Source organism: Zonotrichia albicollis, chromosome 17 (assembly GCF_047830755.1).
Source record: "Zonotrichia albicollis isolate bZonAlb1 chromosome 17, bZonAlb1.hap1, whole genome shotgun sequence".
Lineage (NCBI taxonomy): Eukaryota > Metazoa > Chordata > Aves > Passeriformes > Passerellidae > Zonotrichia > Zonotrichia albicollis.
The window spans coordinates 3975852-3981851 of record NC_133835.1 but is presented as its reverse complement, the minus strand read 5'-3'; positions in this window follow the sequence as shown (position 1 = coordinate 3981851).

Sequence of the window (6000 nt, the reverse complement as noted above, 5' to 3'; positions counted from 1 at the left end):
CAGTGAGTGATCCCTGAGATGTCCCCTCAGACCCAAGAGCCAGGGATCTTTCATCATCCTTGTTTTCTGCCCCTGCAGGGCCATCCCCTTCCAATAGCCTTACAGCTGCAGTAGGGCACCAGGCTGCTGGCAGTGCTGCCAAGGGGAGGACAGGTCTCCTCTCCATGCCAAGGGAGCTCCAAACCCTGCAGGATCTGCATGCAGGACCTTTTCAGAGCATCCCATGTCACTCACGCACAAGGGCCAGCCAGCCTTGCTTCCCTGAAAATTGCCTTGCCATGCTGGAGGCTCCCAGCCGTCCCATGGAGGGGAAAATGCCCTTTCCTAGGGGATGTCCCACTGCAGGGACACAGCACCCAGTGTCTTTATAGGGTGGGTGTGACATTTGTGAAGCATTCCTGCCCATATGCCTTCCTGGCTGGGAAATCTGGGGGAGGGTGGAGGGAATTTGCTACCTGTGTTAGGAACTAGCTGAACTTACGTGTCTCCCCAAGCTGGATTTCTTATTCCAAATGTTCAAACTGTTGTATATTGTACTGGGATTTTTACATTGAATTATTGTAGAAAGCAAAAATTTAAACCGAGTCTGTTAAAAAATAAACATTAAAAATCTCTATGAAAAAAATAAATGTGAGCTTGTCTCCTTACACACGTGCGAGAGCAGGGATGTGTCTCCAGCGGTGAATTTCCAGCGTGAGACCACACCACCCTCTGGTGTCAGCACCGACCTCAGCTCAGCTCCGTGCTGGCCCTGCTCCAGCTGTGTCCCTTTACTCCTTGTCCCTTTGCTCCCAGCCCTGCCTGGCTGCCGGCACACCTGAAATCCTGCTCAGTCAAAGCAGATCCCATCCTGCTCCCAGCACGTGGCGTGGGGCAGGATGTGGCCAAGCCAGAAAGAAGCAAAGCAAGAGCAGAGCTGCTTTGTTGGGTGCTGGCATCACCCTCCCAGCCCCACTGGTGCTGATTCCCAATCTGCCAGAGTGTGGGATGTGCTCCTGTGTCCACACAGCCTCACCCTGGGCATGACCAGAGCTCCAGCTATCCCTCCCTGCTCAATAAAACAGGGACAAAAGGAGGCAGCCACGTTTATGGGAGTGAAAGGACAGGCTCTGGAGCCTGGGGACAGCTCACACAAGGGAAGCTGTTTATTAAACCCCAGTCTCCTTGCTGTGCTGCTGATGAAGGCACTGCCTCTCCTGAGGCAGTTTCCCTTCCTCTGCAGCCCAGGCATCCAACAAATCTCTTACCAACCAGGCCCCCTCTCCCAGAATGAAAATAGCACCAGCTGGCAGAGCCCAAGTAAACAAATGAGCCACTGTGAGAGGAGAGAGCATCTTTATAAGTTAATTGGCCCCATCTAAGAGTCAGACAGACATTTTCCTGTGGATAGATCGCTCGAGAAGCTCAGGCAAACAGCACCAACATGTCTCCTGGGTTTGATTTATAAGCCTGATTGCATTACTAGCTCATCTCCATATAGAATGATTATGAATATATTGTCTGTACTCTGCAGAGGGCTAAATTACCAGGCTCTGATATTCATCAGCTACTCCTTGAAGCTTAAAACCGCCTCAAATTCTGAACCCTCTCTCCCAGTGACAGCAGGGGTAGAAAGGAAACAGCTCAGGGTTGATCCGTGTTTTCAGCACAACCTGGGCTGTTTTAGCACCCTGATTAAGGGGTAGCTGGAGTGAGGGAGTAGCCTGAGCCAAAGGGCTGTGGAGCAGGGAAGTGCAGGAACCCAGAGCCAAGTGTGTTGGTATTGAGCAGTTACATTTACAAACAAAGGAGCTGATAACTCCCAGCAGGACTGAAGGGCTCTTATCACGGTGTTGATTAAAATTTCCTCTGCAGCCAGCGACGAGGGGGAGTGTCCTCAGTGGGGAGACAGAACAACCCGGTGTTTAACCCTGCTACTGCCGAGTGCTGATTCATCCAGCACAAGTGAAGGGCTGCACAGCCTGGCTATGTGCTGAAAATTAGCCCAGAAAGCCCCAGCAGGAAGATCCACAGCTTGGTCACATCCTCTCACTCCATCTCCTGTGCCTCCCACTCCATCTTACCCCTGCTCTGCAGGTCCCAGGAGTTTTTGCTGGTGTCACTTGTGATACCTTCCAGATCCTTTGCTCTTTTGTTCTGCCCCTCAGTTCTCTTCCCTTGCCTGTGGTTAAAGAAATCTTTCCCTTCCCACTTTGGGATATTCTGATAAAGGCTCCGAGTGCCTCTGGCACAGCCATGCAAGGCACAAACTTAACTTGTGATAAGTTCACCAAGAGTAAGATCCATGATAAAAAGATGCCTTCTCTGATTAGCATCATTGACAGGTGTTACACCAAGCTGCTCAATCTGCCTCACCAGGCCCTGGTCCAGGCTGCCCTGCCCAGGAGATGCTCTGGGAGGAGTGGACAGGCATTGGGAGAGGAGCTGGCTTGCTGCCCTCCTCCAGACATGCCCATGAGGCTCAGCCATCACACTGGTGCCTTGGTGAAGCTCAGACTCCTCCGTGCCTTCCTGGCTTCCTTCCTCCACTGCTCTGGGCTGCATCCTTCCTGCCTGATCCTCTCAGTGATTTGCATGAATGGGGATGTGATTCCCACTTTTATTGGCAATAAGGCCAGAAGGCAATGCCCTGTGACCCCTGTTGGACCCCCAGGTAAGTCACCTGCCCAGCTGGAGCAGTACTTACCCCAAATTAGCACAAGGTTCCCATGTGAGGCTGCCTCCTGCTCACCCCATCAGCATCAGGAGGTCTGAGGTGTACAAACCAGTCCACACTTTCCAGTTTCTTTCCCCCACCCCCAGCATCTCCAGGACTGAGATCTTTCATGTCAGGGGAGATGCAGTGAAGGGTCCCACCACAGCTGCTGAGCTGCTGTGGGTGCTGCACTAGAGGCTGTTTCCCCAAGCTTCCACAGTATCCAAAGCAGAGTTTGAGCAAGATACCACGTATCCTGGCCAGTATTTTTTTTTTTTTTGACCCTCTGAGTCTCTTCAAGAGACCTTAATATGCATTAACATATACACCAAGTAATTTCATTAACATATACACTTTAAGTACTTTTATTCCTCTACAGGAAGAGGCAATAAAGGGCCTTTATTTTCCAGGACTGCCTGGTGAGTTAGGAGAGCTGGAAGCCAAGCTCAGAGCAAACCTGCAGCATCCAGCTCCAGCACACACCAGCCCCCAGGGCAGGAGCCCAGCTGGATGCAAACTGCCCTGGGGTGGAGGAACTGGAGCAGCAAAGCATGGTCACACAGCAGGATTCCCTTTCCTAGATCCTGTAAAATCACCAAGGGAAGGCTGGGCATGCCCACAGAGTGTTCAAGGCCAGGTTGGATGGGGCCTGGAACAACCTGGCCTAATGGAAGGTGCCCCTGCACATGGCAGGGGGTTGAAATGACATGAGCTTTAAGTTCCCTTCCAACCCAAAGCATTCCATGATTCTGTGGTTTTCCAGCTGTGAGACACTGAAATGAAAAGGCGAGGAGGGCTGTGTTTGTACCATGGGTCTCTGTGGTTCACAAGCCTGTATGCGGCTGCTGGGAGGTTTACTGGAACATGAGAGAGCTGGGGAAAACAATAGGAGGCTATTTGGAATTTTCTGCTTTGCAGGTGCTTTCTGAGAGGAGATGCACCTTCTCCCCATCAGGCAGCTTCCTGGGCTGGACAGCTGCAGCACAAGAACAAAATTCCCTGGCTGCAGCAGCCCAGGCTGGACAATATTGGATAAGGACAGTTGTGGGGCTGTCCCAGCCTCCTGGCTCACAATGTCCTACACACACAGGCAACAGTTGCTGGACAGAAATCATGCAGTCACTGAGGCTGGTGGGGGATTTCAGCTGGCTAAATCACTGAAAGCAAAAGGCCAATGAGAAGGGAAGCAGAGGACACCTCCGAGATCTGCAAACCACCTCTTCACTGGCTCTGGGACACTGTCCTGTGACAAAGAGAGTGACAAAGCCCTTTCCTGCCATGGGGTGAGTGACAGCCCCCTACCTGGCACTGAGGGGGACAGAGGGTTTGTTAGAGAGCTGCTGGTAAATGCAAAATCCCTGGGACACAGGCTGCTGGAACTGAAGGTTGGCAACTCCTAACAGAAAATTATCACCTTGAGGTGTCTTCTGAAGGACATTAGAGGTGCAGGGTTTGTCGCACTTCTCAGGAGAGGATCAGAGTGGTTTCCAGCTGGGGTTAAATGATGTGCCAAGTGTATCCAGAAATTCATGAAGCCATTCCCAGACCATCGATCCAAGGGGAGTGCTGGAGTGCAAATTCCCAAAACTCCTGAGTACCTTCAAAAATAACCCTGTCCAAGGGCCCAAGCTGCAGAGCCAAAATGACTTTTTCTTAAAAAAAACCCCACCTTTTGTAATTGGGAACTTGGAGGTAATGATACCGCTGGCTGGTCAAGGAAAACTTCTTGCAGGATTCAGCTGTATCCTTACTGGTTTACCCACAGAGAAGGCCTGGGCTCAGAAACTGCTGATCCCAGATGAAAGCCCAAAAAGAAACAGGCTAAATCTGGGCATTGGAATTGTGTTGGAGACTTCACCTTCATCTGTGTGATAGAGATTGAGACCCTGCACACTAATCTTCCTGTGATTTTTAAATTTTTTTAAAAATTTTTTAAAATAAAATTAAAAATATAATATATAATAAAACTATTAAAATTATATAAATACACAATATATAAATATATATTATCTATTCTTCATTATTTATTTTTATTCATATTATATTATATAAAAATATACTCTATATAATAATATATAAATAATAATATATACATGTATATTTTATATAATATATATTATGTAAATATATATGATATAGAGCATATTTATATTTATATTTATATTTATATTTATATTTATATTCATATTCATATTCATATTCATATTCATATTCATATTCATATTCATATTTATTTTTATTTATATTTATATTTACAATAGAATCAATAGTATAAGGCCACACTGTAGCTTTCCAGGACAAGGATTTTATAGCACATGGCTGAAGAAGCTTTGTTACATGGGCTACAGCATGGTGTGAAGGTGACTGACAGATTTGGGATGTAAATCCTGCTGAGCTCATGTTGGAGGTGTGTAGAGAATATCTCTGGAGTGATACTGCCCATAGGGCACAGTCCACGGAGGGAGGTATCACCTGAGCTACTCCTGGGTTTCACCTCGGAGTAAACCAGCTGTGTCCTCCCACAAGGGGTCACAGAAGAACCTTTGCCCTGAAGCAGTGTGGGCAGGCAGCACACTGACACAGAGCAGGGAGCTGCAGCACAGCCGTGCCCTTCAAAACCAGGGAACATCCTTAATGAAAAATACACACCAGCGCTGCTGCTTTTGTGTACAGAACTGTTTCTGGCCTCTTCGCTGACGAGAACATTGCTTGGAGTGCCAGACAGTGCTCACCAATCCACAGATTTGTGTCTCCTCCAATCCAGAGCAGGGCAACACACCCAGGGAGTGCACAATTGCACTTGGGAAAACCCAAGGATACCAGAGTAGGCTGTACCTGCCCACTGACACTGTGCCAACTTTAAGTTTATGCACTTTAATCTTTTGAGTGCTCTTTGGCCCTGGCCCAAACCAGCAAGAAATTCCCAGGGCAGGTGGCTGCCTGGGCATGGCAGTGCTTTGCTCCAAGGGGTGGGTTCCCCAGTGAAGAAAAGGAATTTGAGGTTTTGGCAGCCTTCCTAAGAAATATCTTCTTGGCAGGCAGTGTCACAGGGGCAGGCAATGCTGTTGGGGCAGCTGGGCTCAATGCAGGGGATGTTAAGGATTGGGATAACAGGGGGTTTGCTGCAGGAGGTACAACCACAGGCAACTCCTGCTCTGGAACCAGACTATTGGAATCACGTTGGTCCCTGGGAGACCCCAGCTCCAGCCTCCTGCTCCAATGGGCACGGCCACTCAGGGGCTTATCTTGAATTTTGTCTGTGTCTAAGGATTGTGATCCTGCTCCTACTTTGGGCTTCTGTTCCA